This window comes from Pongo pygmaeus, chromosome 2, assembly GCF_028885625.2.
Source record: "Pongo pygmaeus isolate AG05252 chromosome 2, NHGRI_mPonPyg2-v2.0_pri, whole genome shotgun sequence".
Lineage (NCBI taxonomy): Eukaryota > Metazoa > Chordata > Mammalia > Primates > Hominidae > Pongo > Pongo pygmaeus.
This window is the reverse complement of record NC_085930.1, coordinates 147448842-147461755: the sequence shown is the minus strand read 5'-3', so window position 1 is coordinate 147461755 and position 12914 is coordinate 147448842. Positions and strand designations below refer to the sequence as shown.

General features: G+C 42.0%; 1 protein-coding gene and 1 pseudogene across 8 annotated transcripts in view; one reads left to right on the top strand and one right to left on the bottom strand.

Moving 5' to 3' along the window:
- PIK3CB (phosphatidylinositol-4,5-bisphosphate 3-kinase catalytic subunit beta) overlaps positions 1-12914 on the top strand; it is a 184203-nt gene that overhangs the window by 47843 nt on the left and 123446 nt on the right. The gene's annotated exons all lie outside the window — the stretch shown is intronic.
- Positions 7110-9094, bottom strand: LOC129032931 (glyceraldehyde-3-phosphate dehydrogenase-like; annotated as a pseudogene).

Here is a 12914-nt window from a genome sequence, read left to right as displayed (position 1 = left end):
AAAAAATGTGATGGGATTACAGCTGCCACAGAGAGGTTTTTGAAGCTTTGCACCTTGTTTGCAATTGTCATTAAGATAATGGAAATTTTGAAAGATGATCTTAATGTCTTCAATGTTGTTAAAATTAGGCTTTTTTCTTGGTAAATGATGTGTCTTAATTTGAAAAGTTTTCCTTTAGGAGCTTCTTTTTTTTTTTTGAGCGGAGTCTTGCTCTGTCACCCAGGCTGGAGTGCGGTGGTGCGATCTCGGCTCACTGCAGCATCTGCCTCCTAGGTTCAAGCAATTCTCCTGCCTCAGCCTCCTGAGTAGCTGGGATTACAGGCACCTGCCACCACGCCCAGCTATAGGAGCTTCTTATGTTATGTGAACACTATGAGTAAACAGAGTGGTATAGTTTAAACTTGCCTTCCAGTTTTTCCAAGTTCCTCTTTCTCCAATTCATTGTCTTTGCCTCGGGGTTCTTTTTCATTAATATGTATGGATGTTTACACAGTTAGAAAAAATGTTCATAAAGATGATATTGTTGAGTGCTTACTGTTTCTGGTCCTTTGATAATGTGGTGTGCTTTTTACTTTTACACAGAAAATAACTGTGGTCAGATTGTCATGCAGTCTGCCATAGACAGTAAGGATATTGTGAAAGAAATTCTGGCTGTCTGCATAGCATGACCTTTCAAAACTGTTTTCTTTGCTGCAAGCATTTCACTTAGCCTTTTGACTGCCACATGATAGAGGAAGTAGTACATAAAGGGCAGTATAAATGGCTGCCTTGTTGATCTCAATACTGTTTTTTAAACCATGTTAAATAGTCACATATGTTATTAAATACAGTTTTATGTGGAGGATTACCAGTTTTATGCATAGTAGAGTACATTTTAAGTATAATTTTATAAAACTTATAATATTTAAAATTTAAATACAGGCCAGGCATGGTGGCTCATGCCTGTAATCCCAGCACTTTGGGAGGCCGAGGTGGGTGGATGACCTGAGGTGAGGAGTTCGAGACCAGCCTGGCCAACATGGTGAAACCCCATCTCTACTAAAAATCCAAAAAATTAGCTGGGCATGGTGGTGCATGCCTGTAATCCCAGCTACTCAGGAGGCTGAGGCTTGAACCTGGGAGGCGGAGATTGCAGCGAGCCAAGTTTGCGTCATTATACTCCAGCCTGGGTGACAAGAACAAGACTCCATCTTAAAAAAAAAATTTAAATAAAAAATCACATTATTTTCAGAAAGGACCTAAATTTTTTATTCAAAGTTTTAAGGATTATTAGTGAATGGAGATTATTATATATAGCTCATGACTACAAATCTGTAATTTTTGTGAGGAGACATTTTTAAAGCAACCTTTGGAGCTCTCTTTCTGCTGCTTCTGAGCACCCAGGAGAGACTGTTTTCTTTAACACTGTGAAGAGACCTGGGGAAAATGAGGAAGCACCAGCCTGATTTTATTTTACTTTTATTTTATTTTATTTGAGATGGAGTCTTGCTTCATATACTCCAGTAAATGTGGTCATGCTATGTATATTCTTTTGTTTCTTTTAACATTGTTGGTAAGGTTCATTAATGGTGGTGTGTGTAGCTGTATTTTATTCATTTTTCCTATTGTAAACTATTATTATTTATTGATCTATTAATGTACATTAGGATTATGCCTAGTTTTTTGTTACTATGAAAACTTTGACCTTAAACATTCATGTGAATGTCATATCCTCAGATAAGCATTTTCTTTTTTTGTTTTTTGACACAGAGTCTCTCTCTGTTGCCCAGGCTGGAGTGCAGTGGCGTGATCTTAGCTCATTGCAACCTCCGCTTCCCGGGTTCAAGTGATTCCACTCAGCTTCCCAAGTAGCTGGAATTACGGGCGCATGCCACTGCGCCCAGCTAATTTTTGCAGTTTTAGTAGAGACGGGGTTTCACCATGTTGGTCAGGCTGGTCTGAAACTCCTGACCTCAGGTAATCCACCTGTCTCCCAAAATGTTGGGATTACAGGCATGAGCCACTGTGCCTGGCCTGGATAAGCATTTTCCTAGAATATTATACCTAGTAATGCAATTTTTGATGCTAAACTCTTTGGAAGAAGTTAAATCAGTTTATTCTCCCATAAGCAACAATCTATGAAATGGCATCTCAGTGTGGTTTTAATTTACATTTTCTTGGTGACCAATGAGGTTGAACATTTTCCCCCATATGTTTATGGGTTATTTGGGCTTTTGGGAAACTAATTATTATCCCCATTTTTTTTGTTGGATTCATATTCTTTATATGTTTATTTTCACACTGTAACTTTCAAAAGTTGTTTATTTGATCATTTTTTATTTATATGTTTAACATTCTTCATTGGATCTCTTGTTCTTTTGCATGAAGAACAACATCTTAATTTGACCTACCAGGATCTGCATATAGCCAGCCTCCCCAGTACCATTCTGCCCCCGTACTCTGCTTGAATTCCATAAATGCTTAAGGTTTCTCAGGTCTTTGCATATAGTCTTTCTTTCCTTGCCTAGCTAATTTCCTGTCTTACATTGTCTCTGTTAAAATATCACCCTCATGGGCCATGGTGGCTCATGCCTCTATTCCCAGCACTTTGGGAGAACAAGGCTGGGGGGTGGGGATCACTTGAGCTCAGGAGTTTGAGACCAGCCTGGGCAACATAGTGAGATCTTGTCTTTACAAAAAATGAAAAAATTAGCTGGGTGCCATGCACTTGTAATCCCAGCTACTTGGGAGGCTGAGATAGGAGGATCATTTGAGCTCCAGAGGTCGAAGATGCAGTGAACTATGATTACACTACTGCATTCAAATCACCCTCTTTATCTGCCTCAAATTAACATGTTTTAACCTCTACATTTGTTTATGAAAATAAAATAATTCTCATCAGAAGATTACAGAGGAAGAGGAGAGCTGTCGATACGTTTGTTTCTGCCAGGGGATTTTAAAATACATTGTGCAGAGTAATGAACAAGGATAAAAGTTGTTGAGCTTCGGCAGGAGTGAATGATTTGCTGGTGTCATAATGGTAGCCTCATTAATGATATCCCCCACTGCTCTTCATAATTCTGTTTTCTATTTGGATGAAGGGTGATAAGGAAAACAGTGATATTGGACTGACTGAGGGAGGATATGTGGGTTTAAATCATGGCCTTGCAGCTACCTGGATTATGTGTTTGACTAAATTAGTGAAGGCTAAATTGCTGTAACAGACAAAAAATGAATAATGGTCCAAACTTAATAGACATTTATTTCTCACTCGTGGAACAGTTAAGTTGGATGGCCCTCTTTGGTAGGTGGTTCTCTTTCAAATGGTTTCTTCCATCTTGTGACTCTGTCATCCTCTATTCCACTATGACCAGTGGAAGAGGAAAGAGAAGGTGTAAGTGTCACACCACCTTTCTTAAATTAAGCCCTGACCTGAAGTGACACAGGTCATTTCCACTGAACATTCCACTGGAAAGAACTTAGTACATGGCCACTTCTAATTGCACAGGAAGTTGGAATATGTATCCGCTAAGTGCCCAGCCACAATCCTGTAACTGTGGAAGAAAAAAATTAGTCTCTGCCATAGTGACCTTGGTATAGTTGTCATATTTCTGTAGGTCTCAATCTCTAAGGTATAAGAAAAGGGATCTATACTCAGGAGATTTATCACACACACACCCTTCTTCCTTAGTGATTAAATTTAAAAGGCACAAGCAAAGTGTTTCCATCGTTTCTTCATTCACCTTGTTCCAATTCAATTTTGAAGGATTATGAGATGCTAAAGGTAGTATTAATCATTGTCTTCTCCTTTTTATCACACCCAAGGTCTTCACAGCTCTGTGGCTTTATCCAGGCCTGAGTACAAACTGCATCATGGCCTTATAGCAAATGGAAGCTTACAAAGTGAGATGAAATAATTCTGAAGTTTTAGTTGTAGGCAAATGTGTTGGTATGATACTAGTTGCTTTTGAAATATAACTTGTTTAAATATTCTACATTTTCTCTGGAAAATAAGAATTTTAAATATATTTTAAAACATCTAATTAACAAAGTTGGCTAGAGCTTGTGTCAATTGATCCATAAATTTGGACTGTAAGTGTTAGCAGTTTAGTGCAAGGAAATTGTCTTGATAGTTTTATAACCAAAGTTGGGTAATAGGAATTGTTTTTTAAAACTTTAATTTTTTTGAGACAGTGTCTCGCTCTTTCACCCAGGCTAGAGTGCAGTGGCATTAATGTGGCCCTCTATAGCCTCGACTGCCTGGCGTCAAGTGATCCTCTTTTACTTCAACCTCCCAAGTAGCTGGGACCCTAAGTGTGCACCCCCTCACCTGGCTAATTAAAAAAGTTTTTTGGGCCAGGCACGGTGGCGCAAGCCTGTAATCCCAGCACTTTGCGAGGCCGAGGCGGGCAGATCACCTGAGGTCAGGAGTTCGAGACCAGCCTGGCCAACATGGCGAAACCCAGTCTCCACTAAAAATACAAAAAAATTAGCCAGGCGTGGTGGTGGGCACCTGTAATCCCAGCTGCTTGGGAGGCTAAGGCAAGAGAATCACTTGAACCTGGGAGTCAGAGTTTGCAGTGAGCCGAGACTGCACCACTGCACTCCAGCCTGGGTGACAGAGTGGGACTCCATCTCAAAAAAAAAAAAAATTTCTGTAGAGATGGGGGTCTCGCTATGTTGTCCAGGCTGGCTTCAAACTCCTGGGCTCAAGCCGCCCTCCTACCTCCATCTCCTAAAGTGCTAAGATTACAGCTATGAGCCACCATGCCCAGCCAGAAGTTTCATTTTTGTTTTTTGTTGTTTTTTTTTTTTTTGAGATAAGATCTCAGTCTGTCACCCAGGCTGGAGTGCAGTGCCAAGATCTTGGCTTACTACGGCCTCGACCTCCTGGGCTCAATCAGTTCTCTCACCTCAACATCCTAAGTAGCTGGGACTGCAGGTGAGCACCACCATGCCTGGCTAATTTTGTTTATTTTTTTGTAGAGATGAGGTCTCACTGTGTTGCCTAGATTGGCCTTGAGCTCCTGGGCTGAAGCGATTCTCCTGCCTTGGCCTCCCAGAGTGCTGGGATTACAGGCACGAGCCCAGAAGTTTCATTTTTATGTAAAGACGTAATTTTTAGCTGGAGCATTGTGGGTCATGCTTGTAATATCAGCACTTTGGGAAGCTGAGGTGGGAGGATTGCTTGAGGCCAGGAGTTTTAGATCAGCCTGGGCAACATAGTGAGACCCTGTCTCTACAAAAAAACAAAACAAAACAAAACAAAAACACAAAATTAGTCGGGTGAAGTGGTGTATGCTTGTAGTCTCAGCTACTTAGGAGGCTGAGACAGGAGGATGGCTTGATCCCAGCAGGTAGAGGCTATAGTGAGCTAAGATGGCGCCACTGTATTCCAGCCTGCACGACAGTGAAAGACACTCAAAAAAAAAAAGAAAAAAGTCTCAGAAAAAAAAAGAAAAAAGACATAATTTTAAAAACTTATTTAGCCCACACTGCTTTCTTTTTGGAAACAATAGTAACATTCACAACTAAAGTAAGTTAATTATAGTTTAAGGGCTGGGCGCAGTGGCTCACGCCTGTTATCCTAGCACTTTGGGAGGCTGAGGTGGGCAGATCACAAGGTCAAGAGATCGAAACCATTGTGGCCAAAATGGTGAAACCCCATCTCTACTAAAAATACAAAAATTAGCTGGGCATGGTGGTACGCACCTGTAATCCCAGCTACTCGGGAGGCTGAGGCAGGAGAATCACTTGAACCCTGGAGGCGGAGGTTGCAGTGAGCCGAGATTGTACCACTGCACTACAGCCTGGCAACAGAGCAGGACTCTGTCTCAAAAAAAAACAAAAAACAAAAAACAAAAGTTAGTTTTCTGCTGGGCTCACACATATAATCCTAACACTTTGAAAGCCAAGGTGGGTGGATCACTTGAGGTCAGGAGTTCGAGACCAGTCTGGCCAACATTAGCAAAACCCTGTCTCTACTAAAAATACCAAAAATTAGCCGGGTGTGGTGATGTGTGCCTGTAATCTCAGCTACTTGGAAGGCTGAGGCAGGAGAATTGTTTGAACCCGGGAGGTAGAAGTTGCGGTGAGCTGAGATCTCGCCACTGCACTCCAGCCTGGGCAACAGAGCGAGACTGTCTCAAAAGAAAAAAAAAAGTTCTCAGTGCCATTTAAATTTCAGTAGAACTTGGACCTGCATAATTCTAATTTTAGAGATTAACTTGTTTGCTGATATACTAAAGTTATCCATATATTAGAAGAAAATATTTCTCATAAGAAATGCCCTTGGGCCAGGCATGGTGGCTCACACCTGTAATCCTAGCACTTTGGGAGGCTGAAGCAGGAGGATTGTTAGAGCTAGGGTTTCAAGACAGCCTGGGCAACAAAGCAAGACACTGTCTCTATTTAAAAAAAGAAAAAAAATTTGGCCAGGTGCAGCAATTTCATGCTTGTAATCCCAGCCCTTTGGGAGGCTGAGGCAGATGGATCACTTGAGTTCGGGAGTTCGAGATCAGCCTGGGCAACATGGCAAAACCCCACGTCTACCAAAAATACAAAAAATTAGCCAGGCATGGTGGCATGCACCTGTGGTCCCAACTACTCGGGAGGTCTGATGCAGGAGGATTGCTTGAGCCCAGGAGGTAGATGTTGCGGTGAGCCAAGATCGTGCCACTGTACTCCATCCTGGGTGACAGAGTGACATCCTGTCTCAAAAAAAAAAAAAAAAAAAAGAAGGCCGGGCGTGGTGGCTAACGCCTGTAATCCCAGCATTTTGGGAGGCCGAGGTGGGCAGATCACGAGGTCAGGAGATCAAGACCATCCTGGCTAACACGGTGAAACCCCGTTTCTACTAAAAATACAAAAGAATTAGCTGACATGATGGCGGGCACCTGTAGTCTTAGCTACTCGGGAAGCTGAGGCAGGAGAATGGCATGCACCCAGGAGGCAGAGCTTGCAATGAGCTGAGATCATGCCACTGTACTTCAGCCTGGGCGACAGAGCAAGACTCCGTCTCAAAAAAAAAAAAAAAAAGAAATGACATAGAGTAAGATATATATTTAGGAAAATGTGTGTGTTGGTATTTTTTTTTTTTTGGCAGTAGGGGGTGCTGAGTACAGAGGACTTTATTGATGGTGCACTACAAAGTGGAGTTTTCTAGGCCTATCCCATTTTTCAGGGGGTCTGACATGGAAACCGTGTCTAGGAAGGGAGATTCTCAGTGTGATGGTGGGGGACTGAGTGGGGCAGGACTGCGCAGCAGCTGAGGGCCTCTCTCTTACTCTCATGCTCTTACTGGGGCTGGTGGTCCAGGAGGCCATGTGCACCATAAGGTCTACCACCCTGTTGCTGTAGCCAAATTCATTGTCATACCAGGAAATGAGCTTGACAAAGTAGTCATTGAGAACAATACCAGCTCCAACGTTGAAGGTGGAAAAGTTGTTATCACTGTTAGTTGGCAGAGACAACCTGGTACTCAGAGTAGCCCAGGATGCCTTTGAGGGGGCCCTTCCACTCCTGCTTCACCTCCTTCGTGATGTCGTTGTATTTGGCAGGTCTTTCCAGATGGTAGGTCAGGTCCATGACGGACACATTGCCTGTGGGGACATAGAAGGCTATGCCAGTGAGCTCCCTGCTCAGCTTGGAGATGACTTTGCCCACAGCTTTGGCAGCACCAGTAGGTACAGGAGTGATGTTCTGGAAAGCCCTGTGGCCATTGCACCACAGTTTCCCAGATGGGCCATCAGTGGTCTTCTGGATGTCAGTGATAGTAGCATGGACGAGGTCATGATTCCTCCCACAATGCCAAAGTTGTCATGGGTGATCTTGGCCAGTGGTGCTAAGCAGTTAGTGGTATAGAAGGTTTGCTGGGAATTGCGAGGTGTTTTTGTACTTTTCATGGTTCATGCCCATCACAAACATGGGGGCATCAGCAGAGGGGACAGAGATGATGACCCTTTCAGTTCCTCCTTTTAAATGAGCCCCAGCCTTCTACAAGGTAGTGAAGATGCCAGTGGTCTCCACAGTGTAATTGTGGTGGCATCACCCAATTTGATTTTGGTGGGAATTTGCTCCTAGAAAATGGTTATGGTATTTTCACTGATGACAAGCTTGCCATTCTCAGCCTTGACTGTGCCACGAAACTTGCCATGGGTAGAATCATCATGGAACATATAGACCGTGTAGTTGAGGACAATGAGGGGGTCCTTGATGTAGACAATATCCACTTCGCCAGAGTTAAAAGCAGCCTTGGTGACCAGGTGTCTAATAAGGCCAAATCAGTTTACCTGGCTTTCACTTTCATTGTGATGTCTCAGGGATGTGACGGGTGTTACATGAGAATATGTGGCTGTTGAATGGGAGGAACAGAAAGTGTAATTTTTTTTTAAGAAAAAAATGAATTATTGACTGTAGTAATTGCATGATTTCATTCTAATAGGTCATGCTGCAATGATATATTGCTGTAACAAACCATCCCAAAACTTAGTGGTGTAAAACATTCATTTTATTATGCTCTGGTTCTTCAGTCAGGAATTGGATGGGGCACACCAGAGTCAGGTTGTCTTTGGCCCATGTTGTCTGGGCATCAGGTGGAAAAACATGATGTCTGAGGGATGGAGTCATTGAAGGCTTCTTCACTCAGAAGTTTGGCTATTGGTACTAGCAGTCAGCTGGAGTTTGTCAACACTTATCCTTGGCCTCTCCCATGTGTCTGTCCTGAGCTGTTCACTGCTTAGTGGCTACCTTCTAAGAGTGAGCATCTCACAAGCAGGTGTCTTAAGTGAGCAAATGGAAGCTGCAGCTTCTTAAACCTGGGAATTAGTAGAGCATTACCCCTGCTATATTCTATTAGAGGTCAAACCATCACTGAAGCCATATTCAAGGAGAGGGATCGTGCACCTCACCTCTCATCACATTTGGCAGGTCTCTCCAGATGGCAGATCGGGTCCATGATGGACACATTGGCGGTGGGGGCATAGAAGGCTATGCCAGTGAGCTTCCTGCTCAGCTTGGAGATGACTTTGCTTACAGCCTTGGCAGGCAGCACCAGTAGGTGCAGGAGTGATGTAAAAGAATTTTGTGGCCATGTTTTAAAATCATCCCAGGTCATGACAGCAGTGCTGTTGATCATGTAATCACAATTTTTTTAAGCTAGTTTTCAATACTCTGTTAGATTATTTAGATTCTTTTTTTTTTTTTTTTGAGGTGGAGTCTCACTCTGTCACCAATGTTGGAGTGCAGTAGCATGAGCTCAGCTCACTGCAATCAATGTCTGCTTCCCAGGCTCAAGTGATCCTCCTACCTCAGCCTCCCACGTAGCTGGGACCACAAGTGCATGCCATCATGCCTGGTGTGTTTTTGGTAAAGACAGGGTTTTACCATGTTGTCCAGGCTGGGGCTTTTTTTGTTTGTTTGTTTGTTTGTTTTTTGAGACAGGGTCTCACTCTGTCGCCCAGGCTGGAATGCAGTACCACAATCACAGCTCACGGCAATGTCTGCCTCCCAGGCTCAGGCGATCCTCCCTCCTCAGCTTCCTGAGTAGCTGGGACTACAGGTGTGTGTTACCACGCCCAGCTAATTTTTGTATTTTTTGTATTTTTTTGTAGAGGCAAGGTTTTGTCAAGTTGCCCAGGCTGGTTTCGAACTTCTGGCCTCAAGGGATCCTCCGCCTCACCCTCTCACAGTACTAGAATTACAGGCATAAGCCACCACTCCCAGCCTTAGATTCTTAAAGCTTTCTTTCCTTGCTAATGTTTTATCCAAAACATTTTTAATCCCTTGAGAGTATTCCCATAGTTTCCAGAAGAAAAAGATATGGGTTGGTTTTAATAGCTACATTCAGTCAGGAAACATTTTAAATTATTAACTGTTATACTAGTGGTATGAAATGGATACTAATGTCATTTTTCTTTCTTTCCTTTTTTTTTGAGATGGAGTTTCGCTCTTGTCGCCCAGGCTGGAGTGCAATGGTGCAATCTCCGCTCAGTGCAACCTTTGCCTCCGGGGTTCAGGTGATCCTCCTGCCTCAGCCTCCTGAGTCGCTGGGATTACAGACACACGCCACCACGCCCAGCTAATTTTTGTATTTTTAGTAGAGACTGGGTTTCACCATGTTGGCCAGGCTGGTCTTGAACTCCTGACCTCAGGTGATCCACCCACCTCGGCCTCCCAAAGTGCTGGGGTTACAGGCGTGAGCCACCATGCCTGGCCAATGTATGCTTTTTAATTTAAAAGAATGCTATATTTGAGGGTTTTGAAACGAAATATAATTTATTAGCTTATAGGGTAATGTTATAAGTTAAATACAGGACAGTATCCAAAAGCTGTCCTGTTAATGCATAACAGATAAAGATTTCAGATCTTTTGGGATCTTAGACATAGTAACATGTGATTAATTATTATATTCCAAACCATGCAACTCCCAGTACTCATCCCATTATGCACAGGTCATAGGCTGGGGCAGTGAGGCAATGAGGGGGTTTCATGACAGCAACATTGTGGTGCTGCCTCAGCTTTTTAGATGACATAGCCTAATCCCCAGACACTGCAGTCCCACACCTTAAGAAGTTCAGGCGGGTACTCTGTATTTCCCTTTTCCAGTATTCCATCCTCATCCCTTCTGGTTGAGGCTCTGGGAGGTCGAGGTAAAAAACACTGCAATCATTCAGAGAACAGACATGCCTCCGCTAGTCTCTCACTAGACCTAACTGCTCTGGTACAGGCTGGATTGCAAATTGCTTTGTTTTGTTTTGTAATTACCTCATCTCCCAATCAAGTGTGTGATATGGTATCTTAAACAGAATAAGTACTTATTAAATATTCATTTCCTTGAAATTCAATTGTTTTCCCACTTTGTCCCTCTGCAGTTTTCTTTTCTTCCTCTTTTTGATCAAGGCCTAGCACTGAGATGACATTATCAGCCTGCCTCTCTGGACTCTCTGTGTCCTCTAGAGAGAATAACCAGTGAAAGAAGACTTGGCATCAAGGACAACAGATACTTCTTTAATTTTTCTTATTTTTTTCCTCCTCAATTTACAGTCAGTAGTGAGGGAGAAATGAAAGCTACACACAGAAGCATTTTGTCATTCATGGGCAGATAGCTTAGGAAGAAAATTGGTCTCCAAGGAAAAGGTTTAAAACAGACAAACAAATGATAAGTACTTGCCAGACCAAACTTAAACCATCATGCAAAGGAGTAATCCTGAAATGACTTGGGATAAATGCCAGCCTTTATTGGATGCTCTTTTAATTTTTACATATTATGAGTTATTTTCAAAATGACAGCAGACAGAAATAACTAAAAGAATTCAGAGCCTGGAATAGTGCATTTTCTACAGCTGTAAGCTATTTAAAATTCTTCTCATGTTACTGTTTGCTATCCAGATGGCTTTCTGGCACTGGTTCAGTTCCTAGATGTGAGAGCTGTTGGTTAGTTACTCACCAGCATCACCACACACTTGTACAATTTGGCTCATGACTCACTCTCATTGCAGTTACATGTGGGTACTCTGCTACACAGTCATTCCTGATTGTCATGATGGTACTTGTAAACAAGAACCAGAATTGATTGGATACCATTTCTAGAAGGAAGATTTGTTGACATTCAAAAGCATCCACCCCAGTTAGTCTGTTGGACCCATCGCCACTCATTGAAGTGAGAAACAGAAGCAGTCATCTAGACAATGAAACTTTTGTCTAAAATATATACTTGAATGATAGGTGCAAAAGTGTATCCAGTGAGCCACAATTATTTGGATATTTGCTTTACTCCCATACTGTTACCTAAAGTGATTAAAAAACAAAACAACCCCCACCTCTTACGAAAGAAGTCAGATGGTGGTAGGAGGTTTGGGAGAGGGTTGCTATCTGAAAGAGACAAACAAGGAGTCTCCTGAGATGCTGGCAGTGTTCTGTTTCTTAACCTGGATAATGGTTTGCTTTGCAATAGGTATTTGCTTTCCAAAAATTCGTTGAACTGTACAATTACATGTTGGGTATTTTTGTTTATGTGTTATTAGCAAAAGTGTTTAAAAACAGAAATTGCTCTCCTATAATGTAGGAGAATTCCCTTAGTTGTATCTTCAAAGGCTAGAGAAGGTCTCTATGTTAATGTAGTAGATATTGGTCTTCAGTCGTCTTTGTCCTATTAATTTTATCTATTTAGGGAAATAATCATTTTTACCTTAAAACGTGGTTATTGTCAAACAGTGATTGGAATAGCTTAACACTTAGTGATAGTTCCCATGTCCCAAATACTGTTCACTTGAATGGGTTTCAGCAAGGGGTGGAGAGGGTGAGGAGAGAAGACTGTGGGGATGAAATACATTTTTCGTGGAAATATATATATCCATTTGGAATAACTTATCTTGTTGATGTTGGGGTAAACATGGTCGAACATTTAGATTAGAAAAGAGGAAGGTAGACTAAAAACTAGAAATCTGAAGAGTTTTATTAACATTGCTTAATAAAAAATTATGTGTTTGGAAGAAGACCGTTTAATTATTTTATTTTTTTTTCCATTTCAAGGACTGTATTAAGTAACTTAAAATGGCATATTTTAAAGAGCCTAGCTGTATATTTTGGAATAATAGAGTGATATGACTTTTATTAAATTTTTTTCATCAGCCCTTTTAGTTTGATGAAATAATACCAATAATGTCCTCCCTCTCCACTGAAATACCAGTGTTATGGATTATATGTCTAAATTTATCTTTATACTTTTTTTTTTTTCTTTGACAGTATCTCACTCTGTCGCCCAGGCTGGAGTGTAGTGGCGTGATCTCAACTCACTGCAACCTCTGCCCCCTGGGTTAAAGTGATTCTCCTGCCTCAGCCTCCCAAGTAGGTGGGTGCCTGACAACACGCCTAACTAATTTTTGTATTTTTAGTAGAGAGAGTTTCACCACGTTGGCCAGGCTGGTCTTGAACTC